Genomic DNA, 23,897 nt, shown 5'->3' on the forward strand with positions numbered 1-23,897 from the left:
TCTTTGATGATGTTTGTCATTGTTAATTGAAGATTTTCAATTCAACTGATGATTTCTCTTCTTATTTCTCTTTTAAAACTACTCAGGGATATTATACTATGATTCCATGTTCACTTGAGAATCAACAGCATCTTCTCTCTTATGAACTATGAATTCACTTTCCTTTGTCTTTCAATATTTATTCATAGATTTTGGACCTATTTCATTGAAATAGGAGCAGCTAGATGGTCTGGTGGACAGAGCACTGGACCTGGAGTTAGGAATACCTGAGTTCAAATCCTGCTTCAGACACTGGCTAGCTATGTGACCCTGTACAAGTCAATTAACCCCTATTTACCGCAGTTCCTCATCTATAAAATGAGGCTACACTGCAGAAGGATATGGAAAATCACTGCAGTATCTTTCCCAAGAAAATCTCATGGACAAATGTGGTCGAAAAGGAGTCAGGCACAACTGAATGAGTGAATATTATTAGTTGAAATAAGATCCATATTCTCTTTCATTATGATTTTGTCTGTTGCTTTGTTTATTTATATTCAAGGTGATTTTTTTTTTCCCTTCTGAGATCTCTGGCAATTTTAATCCTTTTCCCTCTTATATTCGTTTACTGGTCATTTTCTAACTCATTTCACTTTGATGGTGATTATTCTAGAATTTGGACCTCAAAGCTGTATCTACCTCCTCCCACAACAGGGAATTGACATTTCACCAGATTCAGTCTTTACCCCAAGTGGATTTTAGGGGAAAAGAATTGACCTCATCAAGAAGCCAGCCCTCTTTCCTTAAGGTTTATTTGAACATTATATGTACTGGTATACTGATGTTTCTCGCTGTTCCTCTGTTCTTTGAGTATTGTTTTAGCACAGAGTGCTGTCACACTGCAACCCAGCTACAGAAAACTACTGATTTTTGACTTTCCATGGTACTGGGAAGAAACAAAGGTAAAAGTAAGTTCTATGGAAATACTGTCAGATAGCTTTTGTAACCCTGACAGAGTACATTACTTGTTGGTAGTAGGGTGCTACTGAACTTATTAGGTGTTAAGGATTAGCCCTCTATGTTGTAAGTTCATCAGGTTTTTATCTTATTTGAGTTCTTAGCATTTTAGACCATGAACATAGTTTAAATTTATTCATGTCTTATATATTCTTTCTATTTTGGAGAAGTTTGAGAAGTTGTTAGGATCTAAAAAAGTTTCTAGTACTCTACCTTATTATTCACCTGACCAGAAGTCCTCTGGACACTAAAAATGGAATCCCAAGGCTCTTGTATCATATAGGGATGCTATTTCTGTTCTCTTGGCACCATTATCTCTGAACAATTGCTTTTCCTTAATAAAAGTGACTGACAGACTTTGATACAAAATCAGAGGGAAATTTAGAATAGAACCTCCATTTAGAAAATAGAACCTCTATTTCCATAGAAGTAAAGTGACTTTCCTGAGGTCATACAGGTAGGACATAGCAGAACAAGGATTTGGCTCTAAATTTAACACCCTTGCCATTGTATCCAATATACTCACAAGAATCTTCAAAAATAAAGCTTTTTCCCATCACTTTTAAAATCACAAAATATATCCTAATCCAGGTATCTCAGTCTACCTTTAGGGGTAAAATCCAGCCTTAGAAAATTCTTCTTGATCACTCCCCACATTGTTTCATTGATTAACAATAAGAAAATGTTACAGTGCATTGTTGACTAACAGATATCTTGGTGTACAGGAAAGAATATTGTATTACTAACACAAGGCTAAGTATTCATTGCTAGTTTTGATATTTGCTATCTATGTGGCCCTGTACAAGTAACAATTTGTCTAAATCTCAGTTTTCCTATTTTCAAAATGGGGATTATGCCCCTTATCTCATAGGTTTATTGTGTGAAATATACAATATTGTGTATTTCACACAATACTATGTGAAAACTGTAACCACTATGCAGGGGAAGGTTATTTTGCGAAATGCTGCCAGGTACATTGGATTATGGTTCTACGGTAATGCTAAGCATTTAAGACAGCCATCTAGTTTGTATGAATTTGCATGAAATAAACTGTAGTTGGCATTTTAATCAGAATCACTTGAAGACAGAAATAATCAGCATGTCTATTTCCAGGAGTATCCTAGACCCTCCCTCATGCTCATGCTGCCACATTCACTGAACAGGAGCTTGCTCATCAGACTGTTCTAAAACTAGCTCACCTAAAAGGACCAATTTCTCTTCTGGTTTTTATTATTATTGTTATTCATCTTTTTTCTTTCCTTCTTATTTTTCTTGAAAAGTAGTCAAGTAACTGGTAATATCATGTGATGGTTTTCTGGCAGTAATGGAGAGAAACTGCCATCTGTATATACAATGAAATTTCATTGAGGTGGGATCAGCAGCCTGGAAGCACCTAAGAAACCAATAGAAAACATTCGGTTTTGGTTTTTAGCAAATGTATGAAATGAGAGTGTTGCTCATTGAGGTTACTTTGAGCACTGATATCCCATGGTCTAAAATACCTCTTCTGGCTCTCTTCACAAGAAACATGATGTAATGTGTAGACTGTTGAACCTGGAATCAGTAAGACCTGGATCCAAATATCACTTCAAACACATAGTAAGACCTGAGAAATTCAATTAACCCCTCTATGCCTTAATTTCTTCATGTATAAATTGTTGGGGTTGGGATTCTAATATTCTCGTTTTTATCTCCTAATTCCTGTGAAGTTCTGAAATTCTCTAACAAACTATATTCAAGAAAGTCCTTAAAACTACATGGACAGCTGTTGTTGGTTTTATCAACTAATCATACAATGGTTGGCAAAATACAGTGAAAGCCAAATTCATCTCAATACCCAATTTTTGTCTGTTTTTCTTTATGGACTCATACAAAAATAGGTAGCAGGTTAGATTTGGTCCTCAGAAATAATTTGCTGACCCTTAAATTAATGCATAAAAATAAGAGTAATAGATTTGATAAAACTTAAGATTCCTTTCAGATATTCTAAAGCTTGTGTTTGAGCCTCCTCTGCTAAGGTTACCTGCTTAATATTCAGTATGTAGAGAGAGTGCATCTATTTATTTACATGTAGCCCCCCTCACTAGTCTCTAAGTACTTTGAGGACAGGCAGTTATTATTTTCGGGTTTGTTTTTCTTTGTATCCCAAATGCTTTGCACAGTGCTGTAAGTACTTAATAAATGGTCACTGATTGATTAAGACACATAAATATACTATATACAAATTTATATATGAACACATTCACATACATGTACATATATAATGTATGTACATAAGTATGTATTTATACATATGCACATGTGCATCTGAAATGGAAACACACACTATATATTGTGTGTATATGTATTCAAAAGATTTAGTACAATTTTAGACTATGAAAAATTAAAACTAAGTAGAAACATTTGAGACACCATGTATGCACGCATATACAAACATATATATATATTTTTCCTTAGAATCCCCTTTGTCGCGTAGACCATGCAAGCATTATTTGCTCCATAACTTTGCAGATGAGGAAACTGAGCTTTGGTGATGTCTTAAAAATCATCCAGATAATAAGTGACCCAGCTGAGAGTTAAAACTCAAACCCAAGTCTTCTGATGATTTCTGGGCTTCTTTCTGTTTCCTCTTTCCATAGCCTGATGTAATAAAATTCTAGAGTGAAGAGCAAAGTTGAATCCATTCTCTTCATTAATCGAGCTATTTCTGTATGATAAATTGCCGTTGTATTAGTTTCCATCATACTTTCAAATTTCTTGATTTTATCAGCTAGAATTCATCAGGAATGAAATGTTAAGAACCTGGGGTGATGGCATTAAAGCTTAGAGTTCAGTGTGTTTTGCTGTATTTTCCCTCTTAAAATATATCAGTTTGGCATGTTGACCTGAACTTGAACTTTTTTTCTCAAAATTACTGACACTTGGCAAAATATAACTTGCCTTTTATATTAGGAACAAAGGCTGAAACTTCTCAAGTAACCTATGGAACCTGATAAGCTCAATTAGAAGTAGCTGCTAAATTAACCATGTGTTTGATTGAGCAGATCATTCCCCTTGATGCTAAGGTCCTCTGGGATTATTCTAGGAAGGGCAGATGCAAAAAGAGGATTTTAGAGTTGAGCAGGTTATCTGCTTCCTCTAACTGAGAAAACTATAGGCCAGGGAGATCTAGAGACAGACATCCTGAAAGTGTCAGAACCATGATTTGAAACCTGGTCATAATTCCAAATCCAGTATGGTTCTCCTTGTTCTATTGTCTCTCAAGAAGTGACATTAGAATTCATAGTCAAACAATCAAATATTTACTGGCATCACTGGGTGCCCAGGGAGATTACACATGCTGTTTGGGAGAGAAGAAAATAATAGGACATGAAATAATTCTACTCATAGAGGGAAGGGACAACACAGTGCAGTAGACTGAGTCCTTGATGGAGTTAGAGGATCAGGGTTTGAAACCTTGACAAAGACAATCCAATTCAAGGATCATCAGTTAAGTTGTACTTAGTACAGAGTTCTGTGCTAGGTGCTAGGGATATAAGGACAAGAAGAAATAGTATCTGGCCTCAAAGAACTTGGAGTCTATCAAAAGGACTAATATGTTCACATCTAATGAGAGACAGTGTGATTCAGTAAACATGTTAAGACTTGGAATTACATGCTTGCAATTTGAATTCTGACTCTGATACTAAACTGTCTTTGTGGCATTGAAAAACTTACTTTACCTCACTTCACTAACCTCAGTTTCCTCAATGGTAAAATGATGGGGTATGACTTAATGATTCAGATACAATATGGACCATTTGCTAATAATAAAACAGGCTACAAAGGGCATGAATGATGGTGGGTGGTGGGAAGGGGGAGAAAGAAACTAGTGTGGTGGGGCTGACATGAATAGGTAAAAGAGATCAAGAAGCAGATGAACTTACTGTCTGTGTGAAATTAGAAAAATTACTGGATTTTTCTTCATCAGTTTCTTCATTTGTAAAATGACAGTGTTAACTAAAAGGACTGTGTCAAATACGGCCTCACACACTTTCTAGCAGTGTAATCCTAGACAAGTCACTTAACTGCAGTTTGCTCCAATTTCCTCATCTGTAAAACGAAGAGAATAGTAGCATTTATCTCCTAGGGTTGTTGTAGGGATCAAATGAGATAGTATTTATGAAGCACTTAAAATAGTGCCTAAGACAAAGTATGTGTTGCATAAATGTTAGCTAATATTATCATTCACTCTAGTTTTAATTGATCTTTATAAATCCTGTCTCTTACCTGTGACATAACTTCTCATCTTGAAAAACTATTGGGGCTCTTTATGATTTTTACTCTATGTTCCTTATTATGCATCACACAGAAGGCTTCATTTAGGATGAAATAAATTTAGATATTGGTTCAGAAACTTATGAACTGTCAAATTGTAAGTAAGTCACTTAGCCTCCATGCCAATCTTTAAAATGTGGATTATAATGGTATTTATCCTCCAGGGCCATTGTCAGAGTCAAATGAATTAACGTGTGTAAAGAACTTTGCAAACCATAAAGTACTAACTCCTAGCTTTCATCATCATCATCGTCACCATGGTTGTCTCTTCAAAAAGAAGCTAGACGTTGACTTATCGGGTATATCATAGGGAGTATTCATTTTCAGGTAGAAATTGTATGAGGTGGCCACAAAGTCTTCTTCAAACTCTGAAATTCTGTTACTTAAAGGATCCAAGCTATTGAAAAAGCATATGAACACATAATGTTATTAAATGAACATCAAGTTCATGTTGCTAGGTCAGATTTTATTGTTAGGTTGGCCCAGTTTATTACTGCAGAGTAGTACAAGCCTGCTGAAAGCCAACTGACACTGGAGGGAGAGAGGATAAGGGAGTTATCTGAATTATCAAAGAAGTTACTTAGAATTCTGTTTGATCTCTGCACTGAGGTTTAGCTAGATTCTTATCTGAAAATGTCTACATGTCTTCGCTAGATACACCATATTCTTGAACTAGAGATGAAGCTTCAAGTCCAGTCCCAAAGGCATCTGGGTTTAGATCCATTCTGATCTTATGCAGAATTGATTTTAAGCATACTTAATGAGAGTATGTAGGAAGGAAAATTTCTCTTTGTCTTAGGAATTCATCTTGATACTCTCTGCAACTCTTCAAAAACTCGGTGACCCCTCTTTCTCATAATACGTACATACGTATGACTTTGAAAATTATAAGCTACTGTAGAAATATATTGTTAATATCATTGTTCGTTTTTAATTATCCTGGCTTTTTAAATATTACTCTTTCGACTACTTCACCTCTTCTCCACCTGCTGAAAGGTTAACTACTCTTTAAAACTCAAGTGAAGTTCCTAGGTTCTCCATTAAAGTTTCCCTGATTAAGCTGATTCTTATGCAACTATTTGAATACCTACCCAGCACAGGTTGATCTTTCAGCTATGAGTTGGAGTCATTCCACAAAGCATTTACTTAATTTGAGTTTTCACAAATTACCCCATTCAGTGACTACATGGATGTCTTATTTGTCTTGAGTGGGAATATGGAGGGGAGGGTTTTTTGAGTTTGAATAATCTACCTAGCAGTAACACTTTCACATCACTGCTTCTCCTCCAAAGTGGGTCTATATGCAGGACAAAGAAGTCCTTGTCAAGTGGAGTATGCCAAGTTTGAAACTGGAGATCATGGGTTAAAATCCCATATCTGAGATTGACCTCCACTGTGACCTTGGGAACTTCACCTAACTTCCATTGGTTAGAAGGAGAAGACCTCAGTTCCTTCACTGAGTTATATCATCTATAAAATGAGAGGATTGAACTAGTTGTTCTCTCAGATCCCTTTTAGCAATAAGTTTATGATCTCATGACAGCATGGGCCTAGTTTCATAAGGCTCTGGAAGACTGTCATTGGCTGGGATTGGTATTTTCTGATATCATGCTGTTTACTGGACCATGAGAACCTGTCCTATAAGTCAGGCTGAATGAAAATTTCACTTACATCTAAGGTTTGAGGTAACAAATTAAGAAGGGGAGGGAGGTCCTGAGTTGCTAAGAAAGTCCTCTGCTGAACCTTAATGATACACTTCTAGCTCTGACCTGGTCTGAAGCCCTGAAAACATCCTCCCAAAGCCAGACCATGCCACTATCCCTAATCATGCTCTCAAAACTAACTATATTTCTTATTCCTATTACCTTCCTTCCCAATAAACTGTTTGGATTTAGTAAAAAAAAAAAAAAAAAAAAAAAAAAAAGGAGTAAACTGACTAAAGAGAATGAAGGGGAAGAAGAGAAGAGAAAGGTCAGAAAAAAAAGATGAAAGAGAAGAGAACTGGAAAAGAATGTGGGATAGTTTTCAGGGAAGTTTTCAATTTCACTGAAGTCAGGCAATCAAAATTAAAGCAAGAAAAAAGCAGGAATTAATTTAGTTAATTGTCATTCCTTTTGGAAAAACTGCCATAGGTATTAAGTTATTTCATCAACAACATGAGAGTTTTTGTCTCAATAAAGTCATTATACCTATGGATGGAGGGTAGAGGGGGTAAGAGCATTTAAAGCTTTGTTTTTAATAATCTTATCAATTCAAGTGGAATTACAGATTCAGAGTCTATTTGGAAACGAAGAAGGGAATGTAGAAAAAAGCATTTAAAAAATGAACACATTTTACAAGATCATTGGCAAGAGGTGATTCAAAAGATTTTCAAGCTGACGAATGCTTGACCACACAGTGAGCTTGGCTAAGCAATTTGGTTGGCGCTAAAGGTAGCTTTGAAGCCTCTCTTCTTACAGATGTCCTTGGGACCTTAGAGTCAACTCCCCGGAGCATCTGCATCTGTGGAGATACAGGGCCCAGAAGTGAAAGGAGAAAAAAATGCCAAGGTCTGGTATGATTGGGATGGGTGAAATCATCATCCCACCCCCTTAATGAATGCCTTTCTTAGAGTGCTATTTATATGGTGAAGAGACAAGGAGAACCCACGCTCTGATAAGGACCTATTAAAAAATAGACTGGAAATGTGTTGATTTCATGTTAATTGACTGCAGCCAAATGACCCAAGAGACCATGACAAATGGCTCTGCCAGGCTGAGTGACAACACCTGGAGCAGGTGACATTGTCAAACCATCTGGAATAATATTCCCCCCAATGAGCTTCGTATTGATGCTGTCACCCTCAAGCCACCCTTTGATAATTATACAGTGGGAACTGGCAGCAGGAATCTGTGGGGAAGGTTGAGTCACTGCTCCTCTTTGGAATATCACTATCCCCACATTCTTAGAGAATTGTACACATGGTCCATGACCTGCTTTGTAAGACCCTTGGTATAAAAGTTTGCAAGTGTTCTCTCTCTGTCTCTCTGTGTTTCTCTGTCTCTCTGTCTCTGTCTGTCTGTCTGCCTTTCTCTCTCTCTCTCTGTGTCTCCTGCTCTTGTTCCCCTCCCTTCTTTTTCTCTCTCCTTTTCTCTCTCTTCCCCAATACTTAATAAACCAATCCAAGAATTTTTCCTAATAAGGCAAATCTAGTTGCACACCTGAAATAACCAACTCTCTAACTGGAAGAAGGTAATTATGTTTCATTATGAGTTCCAAAAATCGAATTTGGCCACTATGTTGATCAGAGTGGTGGTTTTTGACGTTTTCCTTCATTACCTCTGGGTTCTGTTTACTTCACATTGCCTCAGTTTATGAATGTCTTCACAAGATTCTCCGAATTAGTAATTTACCTATCATCATGCAATATTTTTCTGAAGCAGTTTTGAACCCAGGTCTTCCTACCTCTTAGTCCATCCCTCTATCCACTGTCCTACTCTTTCTCTTAAGAATTAAATATAATTACTTATAAAAAATTACTTATAAAAAATATTAATTATACTACAGTTAAGTATCTGGCACATAGGTAAGTCATAACAGTTTGATGATTGAAAGTGTACTGATTTCTGTAAAACAAAGCATTGTCAGGTCCTAGCTCTTTTGGTTAATAAACAAAATATGAAGCTCATATGATAGGAATCTTTCATATCCATCATTTCTTGTTCAGTAATTGCATTCCATTGTATTTATATGCCACAGTTTATTCAGTTATTCCTCACTTGATGAGCACTCATTTTATTTCCTCCGGGGGAAGGGGGGATGTTGCTGTTGTGACACAAATATAACCTATCAGTTTTCTTTTCCTTTGTACCTAGTAACTAAAAGAGCTAGGACTCAATCTAGCTAATTGTTTTGCAAATTTCCACTGCGCTTATCAATCAACACACTTTTATAATGTACCTAGGCTCTTTATTGTAATATTGATAGGCTCTTTATTATCATATTGATGTAATATTAATTTTTCTACAGAGGAGATGATAGAGTAGATAAAATGATTACCTGGTAATTAGAGAGTCTTAGGTTCAAGGCCTTCTTCTGAAAAATATTATGGTGATAGAGGAATCACTAAATGTCTCAGAGTTCCAGAATTCCTCTAGGCAAATTAATTTTTAAAATGAAATATTAATTTATGGAATAAAACAATCATTTCCATCACATAGTACAATAAAAAGATGATTTACATGTAATTGCAAATCTACAGTGGACAAATTGCTGTTCAATATATACAACAAAATTATCATGTAATTTTTTCTCCTCCCCTCACTTTAGAGATGGCTATCATTAGACAGAAATAGGTATAGACATATATGTATACATGCATACACATGTATACGTAAAATTATTCTACGTATACTTCTATCTATTAGTTCTTTTGAAGGATATGAAGAGATAGTTTTGCAATGAAGAAATCCAAACAATTTATAGTCATATAAAAATGGTCTAAATCTTTATTGATTGGAGAAATACAACTTAAAATAACCTTGAGATATCATTTTACACCTATCAAATTGGCCAAAATGATAGAAGAGGAAAGTGACAAATGTTGGAGAGGATGTGAAAAAAATGGGACATAAATTCATTGTTGGTGAAATTGTAAAATGATCCAACCATTTTGGAGAACAATCTGAAATTATGCCCAAAGAGTTATTAACCTTCTTATACCCTTTGATTCAGCAACACCATTACTTGATCTGTTTCTCAAGATAGCTAGAAAAAAAGGAAAATAGCATATACATTTTAAAATGTTTGTAGCAACTCTTTGCGGTGGCAAAAAAACTAGATTGCAGGGACACCCATCATTTCGGCAATGATGCTTAGTATATGATTGTGATGGAATATGACTGTAGTGTGAGATGAAAAACTCAGTGATGTAAGAAAAATAGGGAAAGACTTGCATGAAATAATGCAGAGCAAAATGAGTAGAACCGAGAGAACACTGCATACGGTAACAGCAATATTGTTTTAAGACTACCTTTGAGAGAATGTTTTTGTCTATTTTAAATATTAGTTTATAAAAATTAAATAAAAATACAGTAGAACATAGATACTATTACATTTTTAAATTAAGTCAATTGATACATCACAGTGATCCTTATGTATGACTTAAAGACTCTGATTTTTATTTGAGATGGATGCATTACTCTAGACCAATGAAATTGCAGTTCTGGGGGAAAATAATTTATGCCTTCTTCTTCTATTGGATTACAAATCTGATGAAGGTAAAGCACCACCCTTTATCTAATGTTTGCATGTGCCTATTGCGGTGGTCTGCATATGGCAGGTGCTCTGTAATTGTTATTTGAGTTTCTTGACATTTTCTCAGCTCTCTTGGAGAAGAAGAGATTATACTTTTCTTTGAAAATGAAAGCTGTGGTCCACATATCTGAGACCACAACATAGTAATAATATCTTGATTTGTAATTAGCTTAAAACCAATTACACACACACACAAATGCAACACATATTTGAACCATGAAAATTACTATTTTTCCTATATTCATCCTTCTTCCTCATCCATAGTAATTTAAAATGGAACAAGGTATCTCATGGATTAAGCAAATTGCTTCCCCATTGAATGGCTGAACATATTTTGGATTGCATGAAATGTATTTTGTAGAAGATTACATTGAATATTCCCAATTGAATGATAAGTCTTGTATTATACACGATAATCAGAATACCTGATTTTTCCCAGAGTTCTATGGGTTCACTATGTCACCCAGGGGGAACAAGCCATATACAGTTTAAGTGTGACATGAGACAATCCAAAGGAAAAACTTGATTCCTGTTAGATGTTACAAGTCAAGGAGGATTATGTCCTGCTTTATTAACATTACTAAGGAGATGGAGTTGTTTATTTTCTTAGTATGCTAAGAATATATAAATTGCATGAACATGATCCATCAGAAAATGGATAAAATGTGCAATTTCCATCTTTTACTCCTGTAAAGCAGATAACTATTACTTATTTTTATTTTCACACAATGAGATATTCCCCTCATAAACTCCATACACTCTTACAAAGGGAAAAGAAGTCCAGCTACAAGTTCAGAAGATTCAACAAGGAACATCTCCTCTCCACCTTGAGTTTGAGAGTTTGTGCAGAAACATTTGGTTAAGTGAGTTCACTTAGTAAGGAAGTAAGGAACTAAGTGAGTTCCTCGGTAAGGAAAATCTATGCTTTATTTGGTGAGTTAGGGGGATACCTTCCCCAGACATATGGAGACTTATCCCAATGAAATGGGTGGATGAGGGCAATTTGTTCCAAAGTCTATGAAGGAGGCTGAAGCAGGCTCTGTGGAGCTTGGTCAGATGTTAAAAGATGCCAAGGTCCCAAGCCATAGCTACCATCCTGATTTTTGTCTTACCACTGAAATTCAAATATTTTGGAAGAGAGAATGATTTTGTGCAACTGATGATTTTGTGCAACTCTGCCTCACATAAATCTAAATCATGAATAAGTCAAGACATCACCTCTTGATATCATTGGTTTCTTTTGAAAATGAAGGATGAATAGCAATGGTCTGAAAGTCTAACCTGAAAAAGTTTGATTAGGAAAGGAGGCCTAGAGATCATCTCTGCCACTATCCTTTGAGCTCACGTTTATCTGTAGGTAATTTTGACATTCATTTTGACATCCTAAACTATCAATGAGGGCAACTTTGATGTATTTCAGTTGTGGAATGTAGCATTTCTGACAATGTTTCTCAAAGCTTGTACATTCTGTCAAGACTGAGAATCAGAACAAAACATCCCCATTTTCTCCTTTCCAAGGTAAAGATTTTCTTCCCTATGAGATGGCTCTTGAACTGACCTGGAGACAATGGGGTTTCTTCAAAAAGGCAAACAAACAAGTGTTTTGACACTTCTAGAGGCTGAGCAATATAGATTTTTCACAGAATGAGTTGTAAAAAATAAATCTCTCTCTCTCTTTCTCTCCTCTCTGTCTCTGTCTCTATCTCTCTGTTTCAAACACACACACACACACACACACACACACACAGACACACAGACACACACACACACACACACACACACACACACACCCATAAAGAACTTGACTTTAGCCTTACTCTGGGTTCAGTTCTTCCAAATTCAGAAAAAAAACCCCAGTAAATGCAATTTTTCTAAAGAACCAAATGCGTACATATTACTAGATGGATATTAATATATATATTACCATATATATATACATTATATATGTCTATATGTATCTGATAAATGTACACTTATTGCTACATACACATGTAGACAACTATACATGCACACATACAGTTGCAAAAGAAAAATAATCAGTTCAATTTTGATGGAAATTATTGTCTAATATGGACTATAAATCCAAACATTCCAGATGATGTAGTCATGGATGGGAGGCAGTGCAGCCTAAAGGAAAGGAGCATAGACAAGGCATTACGATAAAAACAAACAGCAAAACACCTTGATCCATTCCAAGTTATGAATGTGTGACCTCAGGTACCCCACAGAACCTCTTTGGACCTCTGATTTTTCATTTGTAGAATGTCTTCCCTTCCACAGGGGTTTGTCGTGGGGATAAAGTACATGGATTTAGCCATCTCATCCTTTCTATTGTCCCTATCTATCCTCAGATAAAATAAAAGAGTTAATGAGTAAATTAATTATCTGAAATGTGGAAGGAAGAGAAAAGGGAGAAGACTAGATCTTAGATTAAACTCACAGCTGTTGTTATTATTAACTCATATTTATATAGTCTTTTAAGTTCTGCAAGACAATTTCCACATATTATCTCATTTGGTCCTAACCACAATTTTGTGAAGTGGGTGCTATTCTTATCATCACCATTCTGCAAAAGGGAAAACTAAGGCTTAGAAAGTTTCAGTGACTTTCCCAGAGACACACAATTAGCTGGAGTCTGAGGCAGGATGTGAACTCAAGTCTTCTAACTCTACATCTAACTCTATCCACCAAAATATTTTAACTTCCAAAGTTCAGAAAAGATGCTGGCTTTTCTGATCATAATAAAGAATGAAGCATTCTGGGAGATCTTCCTTTCTATCCTTTAATATAATCTTATAAACATATGTGAAAACACCTACTATGGAAAAGACACTGGTCATACAAAGGTAAGAGTCTCTCCCCTCAAGGAGTTTCCATTCTACCACACTATAGGTATTAATTAGAGATCTTTAACAAATGTATATAATTCATAAAATCTCATAAGAGGAATTCTTTCTTAGGCAACCAACTGGGGCACAGAGGGATTCCAACTGTCCCTTTCATTAGGGAGGTACTAGTCCATACATTTGCCCCCAAAAGTTGAATAAATATCAGTCACTAAATAGAATGGCTGATGAACAACTGCAGTATTGCATTCATATCCACCATTATCAGGAGCTGCAAGAGGAAGGCATCCACTGTATTATGTGGATTCTTAAAAAAGGATTCAAAGAAAGAAAAGGACAATAATCACACAGGATGACAGTTTGTAAGGTAAGTTGTTAAATGATCCAGTGGAGAGAGTACACAGGCAAACAAAGTCACGGCTTCTTTGGAGTATTGAATTAAATATACCTCTTTTCATGTTCAAATTGAGAGGAAGAAAAAGAATAAGATGGAACTGGACCTGTTATTTCCTTATCATAAGAAAGTTCCAAATAAAGAAATTCCTTCTACCAGTGCAGGTAATCATCTTATTTAAAACTTATAGTGTTAGAACATTTCATAGAGCACTGAGAGGTTAGATGACAGACTCAGAATTACAAAGACAATGTGTGTCAGGGGCAGGACTCCAGACCAAGGCTTTTGGCTTAAAATTTGGCTTTCTTATCCCTAAGACATAAAACTGATGATGATGATTATGGTGATGATGATGATGATGGTGATGATGGTGATGATGATGTGGTGATGATGATGGTGATGGTGATGATGATGATGATGATGATGATGGTGGTGGTGGTGGTGGTGATGATTGGGGGATGGTGATGACAATGATGACCCAAATTTACACAGAGCTTTAAGGTTGACAAAGGACTTTATATACATGAACTCACTTGAAACTCAACTGCCATTATTCTCATTTTCCAGATGATTAAATTGAGGTAATTAAATACAACTTGTTCAGGTGACAGAGGTCATAAGCGTCTTAGGTAAGATTTGGAAAGACTTCCTACCTCTAAGGATATTCCTCTATGCATCACTTTCCATCTTGCCCTTGGACTTGAGGACAAGAATTGCATAGAAAGTAACTTTCCTTGTAACTAGCATTCAGTCCATATCTTACATAGAATAAGTAGCCCACTTATTAGCTGTATGACTTTGGACAAGTCACTTAACTCTACTTGCCTCAGTTCTTTATATGTAAAATGAGCTAGATAAAGAAATGACTCCAGAATCTGCCAAGCAATCCAAAATATAGTCATGAAAAGTTGAATATGACTGAACAACACAACAAAAAGTAACTTAATAATCTCTGGGTCAATCTTCACTTTATGCATGTAGAATCTTGATCCTGGAGAGATAAAATTTCTTCTCCATTTTCTCCAGCTAGCACGCCTTGCAGCAGCCTATCTTTTCATACCTATTTCTATTTATCATACTATGTTTCCACAAAAGGAGACTGTTCTCCCAATTTAATGTTTTGTCATAGACCTCTGTGGCTTCATACAGATTTTCTCCCATGCCTGAAATGCAGTCCCTCCAAATCTTCTTCTCTTAGAATGCTTAGCTTGCTTCAAGCCTGATTCAGACACTGCTTCCTCTTAGGCTTAGTATTCTATCCTCAAATGACTTTGCAATTATCACAATAAATCAGGGTAGACAGGTGGCACCATGGATAGAGCTCATACTTCGAGTCAAGAAGACCTCAGTCTGAATCCCTCTTCAGACATAAGCTGTGTGACTCTGGGCAAGTACTTTAAGTGTGCCTCAGTTTCCTTACTTGTGAAACAGAGATAATAATACCATCTCCCTAACAGAACTGCTGTCAGGATCAAATGTGTTAACAAATGTAAAGCACTTTGCCAACCTTGAAGTGTTACATAAATATTTATTATTATCAGCTGACATGTTGAGAACAGGAACTTTCCATTATTGTTGGTTTGACTCAGTTCCTAGTACCTTGGGTGCTGAAAGTGTTTATTAAATATTGAGCTGATTTAAGTGACAAGGCCCAAACTTGGGTCTCCTTTTTGGTCAGGATTTTTCTCTTCCTCCTCCTCCTTTTCTTTGTCTTTTTGTTTGTTAATACACTATTATTGACTGCTCTCATGAAACCTTTGAATTTACCATTATCAAATGTTTGATGACAGAGTTGACTCAGTTAAACTTCTCTTCCCCTTCCTGGTCTTATCCCCCCTTAGATAAAAGTGGTAACGAGTAGTGAAATATCCAAAATATGGCTAGCAGACCAAAGGGAGAATCCTAGGGCTTGGATAAGCCATAGTTCAGAGGAAAATGGAAAATTAAAGAAACTAGTTTCTATTATGACTCAAGCTCCTGTCCAGCTGGAAAATTCAAATTGTAATGAGATTCTGGCCTGTAGCAGTACTCCAGCTTTTAAGGATGATCTTTATTTCTTATTAAAAAAAAATAACCCCAATCCCACTCCCTGTTTTAAGTCTTAGATCAGATTCAGAACCAAAGGCTAAATGAAACCTTTTATTGTAGTCATAAAACAACAGCTATAGATGAATAAAAAAGAGGGGAGGAAGGTTAGGGGAGAATTAAAACATCATTGTTCTGGCTCAAAGATCTTGGGCAAGTACGTTTTGCCCATCTTTTCAGCAGCACCCATAGTGTTAGTCTGCTTCCTGAAATAGATGGACTTGATGTAGCCAAATATGAAGAACCAGTTGAATCGCTTGGCCTCCACATTGTTCTATTTTAAAAAGTCACCTAGTTAGGCTTTCACTAAAAAGAGGAGAAAAAAAAATACTTTGGCAGCAGGTTATTTTTTTCCTATGAAGTCATAAAGCTTAATCCAAAAATTTCCTGGAATTTATCGTGCCAAAGGCAAGCTATAAATAATTTCCTCCTCATTAGATCTACCTTTTAACCTCCAAAATAGCCTATCTGTGCTAGCCACATCAAAACTGCCACTCACAAAAGCACATTTAAAAAAAGGTACAGAATAGGGAATAACCTATTCCCTACTGGTTTCTATCTACTGGATGCTGGCTTCTCTTAGACAGCCTGCAGGGAATGGGGGAGACCATGTTCCATGTTGGAGAAGCCTCCAAGGGGCAAAACTAAAGAGAAGTACCACAGGTACTCCAGCATAATGATGTTTGTCAGGGGTCCAGTTATTCATTTGATGAGCACTAGATGGTGTCTTTGAAATTTTATTAATCAGGGACAGGAGCCTCTCCTTGAGTTTCTTTGTGGGAAAGATCATCTAGGAGTGGATTCAACCTTTCAAGTGAAAATTAGGATCACAGATTTAAGCTATTTAGTCAGTTCTGCTGTTTTTCTTTTTCTCTTTCCCCAGCCTTACTTTCTTTGAATTTATAGAAAACAGTTGGGCATTTGTGGTTACTCAAGAACAGACAAAACAATTAATTAAATTTTCCTAGGACTGGAATTAGACTACAACACAATACTCATTAGGAAGCTTGATACCGGGAAACTTAGCCTCATTTCTCTCAGAGTGCGTGTGTGTGTGTGTGTATGTGTGTGCGTGTACATGTGTGTGTGTGTTGGGAGTGTATGAAGACAGATGAAGCCCTTTGTCTGACTGCCATAACCCTACCTTAAGCTAATTACTCTGATGAAACCTAGGTTCTTAACTGGGAGACAGAAAATTTCAAATATGTTTTGGTAATTACATATCAATACAAGTGATTTTCTTTGAATCCTATGTATATTTCAATATTTTAAAGGCCTTATTCTGAGATAGGATCCATAGTTTCATCCTTTTCCTAAAGGGGTCTATGGCATGCCTCCCCAAATAAGCGATTATGAAGAATTTTCTTCATAGCGCTTCCTCTTCTCTCGGGGTTCCTCTCCCACAGCATCATGTTTGTGTGTGGGACAGTATTTATAAGAGGAGTGTGTGAAGATGGAGAAAAGTAGTTCTTTATTTATTTTTATTCGATTAAATGCCATTTTTCTACTGGTTCATCTAGCAAAAAAGAATATCAGTTGGACCTCAAACTGTGATTTTTTTTTTAATGAAGGCACACCCAAAGCCTGTCATTAACCTAAGGTGTTTTCTAAAAAGTCCACAATTGAGGGGTTCCATACATAATACGACACCCCAGCTGGCCTTTTCTCCCAACATGCTCTCACATTTATGGGTTAAGTCCTCAAAGGAGGGCTGCTGCCCTTGAGCTCTAGGAGGTATTCTGTGGTTAGCTGTTCCTAATAATATAGTTCATGTACCCCCAACGGTGTGTTTCAAATTATCAGTCAGTCAATAGACATAATTATCTCATGGAAAAGGGCATTTACTAAAATGATAAAAGAAGAATGCTAATTACAACCCCTCCCCCTAAATTTTACATGCAGCATCTTAGGGAAATGTGAGCCCAAACAAAAGGTATGGTACTTGTGAGGTAATTTGTAGGGGACACATGTAGCCAAAGATAACTTACTCTTTTGGTATTTATAGGCCTTGAGGTCCTTTTATTCCTGGTGAAATCATCATTAAATTCCTCCCTGAACACAACATCTCAGCTATGTGACTAGTTTAGTGGGGCTCTCATGGTCTGATCCTCTCCACAAACTGAATCTATAGGGCTAGCTCTTTAATCCACAACCAGCTTCCTTTGCTATGAAAGGTCCTGCTCCTTGAAGCTGTTTTCATCTTCTATTGAAAGCATCTTTGTAACCATGTCTATTTGGAATGTATGTTACTGTGGCTCCCTCTCCTGGGTCCTGAATTTGGTGAAATGGATTTTTCAACTCCTGGCTGGAGAGTATCCTTTTCTGGGTGCTCTACAAGTACTGCTCTGTGTAAGGAGTGAGGAGCAAACAAGTCCCTCCTCCTACAAAGGGTTTTTCTCCATAGGTAGCTCCTCTTTGCTACTTACCTTAGCTACTGCTGGCTGTCTCTAGGGTTTTCCTTTTTAAATACCGCAGACATAGGAGCAGCTAGGTGGTGCAGCGGACAGAGCACCAATGCAGGAGTCAGGAGGACTGGAGTTCAAATCTCACCTCAGACACTTGACACTCACTAGCTGTGTGACCATGGGCAAGTCACTTAACCTCAATTGCCTCATTCTGAGTCATCTCCAGTCATCCTGATGAATATCTGTTCACTGAATTCAGATGACTCTGGAGGAGAAATGAGGCTGGTGACCTGTACAGCTCTCCCTCACTCAAAACAAAGTCAAGTGCAAGTCATGTCATTATTTATCTGATGGCATGGTCTTCTTTGGCAACGAAGGACAAAAATACACACACACCAGACGTATCACTGATTAGTAGTCCTGTCAATCAAATTGTTTCATTTGGATAGAGACTGTACTTCAGTATGGAGTCTTTAGGTAGTAACAACTTGTTAACACATTAATAGGTCACAGTCTATGACTGTGTCCTGTATCATGTGACCACACCAACCCAGCTGAATGGTATCAAAGGTTACTTCCACTAGATCAGAGCATCTTAATGTATGTGTTTTATGGAGCTCTCTGATGATTATGTTCCAGTTCTCAGAATGATGTTTTAAATGTGTAAAATATACAGAATTACAAAGGAAATCAAATATATTGAAATATTGTTATCAAAATACAAATGAAGCTCACAGACTCCAATTAAGAACACTTGTTCTATAGCAATAAATTTTAATGTACATAATGTGGTGCATGATATAGACCAAGACAAATACTGATTAGCTTAGGAGGAGTAGATTAGTCTCTCTCTCTCTCTCTCTCTCTCTCTCTCTCTCTCTTCCTCTCCCTCCTTCCCTCTCTTTCTCTCTTTCACACACACACACACCCACACCCACACCCACACCCCCACCCCCACCCACACCACACACACACATTGACACACACACATTGACACACACACAGACACACACACTGAGACACACACATATACATACATACACACACTCACACACACATACACACACACACTTGCACACACTCACATACACACACTCACACTGAGACACACACACTGACACACACATTGAGACACACACTGACACACACATATACACACACACTGACATACACAGACACACAGTGACACACACACTCACACACACACACTCACACACACCCACACCCACTGACACACACACCGACACACACAGACACACAGTGACACACACTCTCACACACACACTGACACACACACTGACTCACACACATATACACACACACACATACATACACACTCGCACACACTTGCACACACACGCACTCGCATACACGCACTCACACTGAGACACACACTGACACACACATATACACACACTGACACACACATATACACACACTGACACACACTGAGACACACAGACACACACATAGACACACACCCTCACACACACACTGACACACACTGACTCACATATACACACACTCACACACACATTGAGACACACACTGACACATACACACACACTGACACACACACAGACACACACACTGACACACACACACACACACACACACACTGACACACACACACAGCCTAACTTTATTCATTTTCATCCGTTCTTTTCCCAATCCTATTCTCTTTATTCCCTTCAGACTTCCTCACAAGCTCTTTTCCACTTCTTCAGAAACTGAAGGACTGGCAAATAAAGTTTGGGGTATGTGTATGGGCGCTGAGAGAGAATAAGCCTTTAAGAGAGCTTATTTCCCTACATTTTGGTAGAGATAAGCGGCCATCCAGACTGTTGGAAGACATCTGCATAACCCTGGTCGAGTCATTCATCAAAGTGATAGCTTCTTTAAATAAAACCTCAAAGGGTGGTTGCTGTAGGGTTTCTCTGAGAAAAAAGGCACGGTGAGCTACCTTGCTATCCAGCAGGGGTGGGGAGCGCACTCTTTGGGAATCTAGTCAGGCTTGGGGCAAAACAGACTCTTTTCAAATTCTCAGATTTTCATCGTGAAGTTTGTTAAAAGCCAGAATGGTCTCCTTGGAGGGTATGGCATTTTGACACTCCCCCTTGAGGGAATTCTAATGCTATTTTCAGATGACTTTTAGTGAGGAAGGAGGAAGACACTGAATTTAGTTGAGAAAGACTATGATGGTCATTTAGTCCAACATCTTCCCCCTACAACTGATGAAACTGAGACCCAGAAAGGTTGTATAACTTGCTTAGTCACAGAGGCAGTAAGAAGTGGGAATTCTTCCTTAGATAGGTCTCTCATGTCCCACAACTGTGTTATGAGAGGGGACAAGGCAACATCCTTTTGTGATCAAGAGGATGGTCACCCCAGGCTTCAAGTGTTTTAGGAGCTAGTCTAAGTAGACAGACCAATAAAACTTTAACGAATAGATCTAAAAGTATTTGTTAGTGTCTACTCTTTTCTAGGCCCCAGGGGTACAAATAGAAGGAACTGTCCCAAGAATGCAGTCTTTCTTAGTTAAAAACAAATTGGAATGTTTACACAATGTCCCTGGTGAAGCGGGTTTTCATTCAGGTAAAGGACAAAGAGATACAGATGGGATCATCGACTTGGGCAGGAACAGATCTGGGAAGCATGATACGACTTGCCTAAAGTTAGACAGGCAATAAATAGCAAAGCTTGGATACGAACCTGGAAATTCTGACTTCCAGTGCAGAGGTCTTTCCATTATACCAAGCTGCCTTCCGTATTTTAATAAGATAGAAAGTCAGTGGTCAGCTACATGGCACAGTGGATAGAGCTCTGGGCCTGGAGTCAGGGAGATTTGAGTTCAAATCTGCCCTCAGACACATAACTGACTGTGTGACTCTGGCTACATCGCTTAATCTCTTTACCTCAGTTTCCTCATCTGTAAAAGGAAAAGGAAAAGGAAATAGTAAAGCACTCCAATATCTTTGCCTAGAAAATGACAAATAGGGTCACAAAGAGTCAGAAGTGACTGAAATGACTGGACAACAACGACAGAAAATAAGTCAGGTCTCATAAAACGGTAACAGATAAGCTGGCCTATATTCTGCCTCCCTATTTTTCCCCAACCCACCTGTTTTAGACACAATGACACATAAACATTTATTTCAATACAATAAAAATTATTAAGTGCCTGCTTTGTGCCAGGAGTTGTCCTAAGTTCTGGGGATAAAAATAAGAAAAAATACAGTCCCTGTCCTCATAGAGCTTATAGTCTAAGAGGGAAAGACAGTGCATAAAAGCTGGAAAGGTGACCACCTGGCACAGGGGTTTGATGTACTAAGCAGATGCCAGCCTTCTACTAAAGAAGCTTTGGGGAGGAGCTCAGTGCTCCACCTTGCAGCCTTTCAATCAAAGGATAGAGGTAATAGAGGAGCTGGGAAAGTGTTAAGTATCCAAAGCTGAGTTAATCAGCATGGTGATGAGATTATTATTACATGGTCATAAGACCTCTAATCTAGTGATGACTTAATTTCCTGAGTCTTTGACTACACTGCCAAGAAGCTCATGCTATGTTATAGAGCAATGCACTGGTGTGTGTAGTTCAGTGTCTAACAATGATACTCTCTCTCTCTCTCTCTCTCTCTCTCTCTCTCTCTCTCTCTCTCTCTCTCTCTCTCTCTGTATACACACACACACACACACACACACACACACACACAGACATACATACATAAAAGGTTAAATTTAATCTTCATTATTAAAATTTTCTGAAGTCCAGCAACTCAAGCCTGTATTTGAAATAATTACTGACTTCTGACATTTAAATAGATACAGTGAAAATTTCACAATGGCATCTCAAAAGCTAGCTAGCACTGGCACTAGCACATTCCTGATTACCTTGGACCCAGGGCTGTGCTTGGATTTGTACTTTTTGCTTGTGTACACATGTTGGGAAAGTTCACGAGATTTAAGGTTGAAAATCTCAGGAACCCTGCACCCCAAAGGTAATTTTCAGTACTAAAAATCTGCTAAGTGTATGGAATGCTCACTGTAAGCTAGAACAAAGCATCTGTTCAAGAGGCTCAGGGTTTAAACCAAGATGTAGAGACCAAAGGAAAGCCTCGGGACATGAGCTATCTGGAATGCCCCCCATTCTTTGTTCTATGAAGTTTGATCAGTGGTAGCTGAAAATCTCTGGCTAGGAGATGAAAAGCTTTATCTATGAGAACAAGACAGCAAGATTTCAGCTAGATATAGGGCAAGGAATTCTCTGCCTCCTCCAGAAGAGTTGGCAAAAAAGCCTACTTACATGCTTTAAGATAAGAAAGCATGTCAACACCTGCTTTTTCCTGAGTGAGAGAGAGTTAAAGATTTCAAATGAGGCTAAAGCTGGAAATGGTAAAAATTAGAGTAAGGCAATGTATGGTAGAGGTCTACACAGCAGTGCTCTATGGATCCAAACTCTAAAACCTTAGTTCAGGGGCCCTTATCACTGTATTTACCTAAAAAGTTTACCCTCAATAATTTAAAGCAGTCAAATAAAGGGCAAAAAGAAGGTACAGATTCAAGGTAAGCCTTGGGAAGGGATGTATGGGGTATTCAGGGAAGACTAGCACCTCTGGAGTAAAGGTTTGCCAATCCCCTTTCAGAGCTGCTCATCCACCTTTGGTGTTTCCCTGTCACTTAACCCTCACCTGTGGTTCCAAGAAGCCATGGTACATGGAGGGCTCACACCCCAGCGAAATCATCTTGGCAGACGGGTTAAAACTGATCTCAAACCTATCAGTGAGTTAGGGGGATGTTTATGTCAAACATGTGAAGACTTCTCCTGGCAGAACAGGTGACTGAAGCAGATGCTGTGGAGGGCATTGAAGATGGCAAGGACATCCACTGCATCCTGGGCCATCTCAGGTTGTCTTGAATTTTGTCTTACCCCTGAATTTCAATGACTCTGGAAGAGAAAGTGAGTCTAATGATTTTGTGCAGCTCTGCTTTATTTAAATCCAATTCACATGCAAGTCAAGACCTCACCCTGTATTATCTCTGGTCCTCTTCAAGTAATACTGAACCACAAGCTTGTCCCTGGGGTCAAAGTCCTTATCTCTTCTACTCTGTGCTTGGTTTTTTCATATGCAGATATGCTGGCCCCAAACTAGGAGGGTTTTGAGGCACTACCTTGCATCTAGATTTAGAATCAGAGCCCTGGGGCTTGGGTATGGAGATGGTCAGATTTCAGCTTATTAGTTACGACCTGTGCTAATTTGTACAGGTTACTCAGTTCCTTGGACTCTTCGTTTGTTGTCTATAAAAAGAAGCTTACTTGGGTGGCCTCTTAGGTCTTTTTCAACTCTGAATCCATAATCCCTTAATCAAATGACCTTCAATTAATTGGAAAGATGACTCATTCAGAGCACCTTTGTCCACAACCATGCCAGATAATAGTGACACTACCATGTGTATGAGAAAACACACACAAGCACACTCAGATATCTAAGTCAATTGAAATGCATACTAACTATTGAATCAATTGTACATGAAAGAAATAGTAAAAGCCTCTTGATTCTTATT

Source organism: Notamacropus eugenii, chromosome 6, assembly GCF_028372415.1.
Source record: "Notamacropus eugenii isolate mMacEug1 chromosome 6, mMacEug1.pri_v2, whole genome shotgun sequence".
NCBI lineage: Eukaryota > Metazoa > Chordata > Mammalia > Diprotodontia > Macropodidae > Notamacropus > Notamacropus eugenii.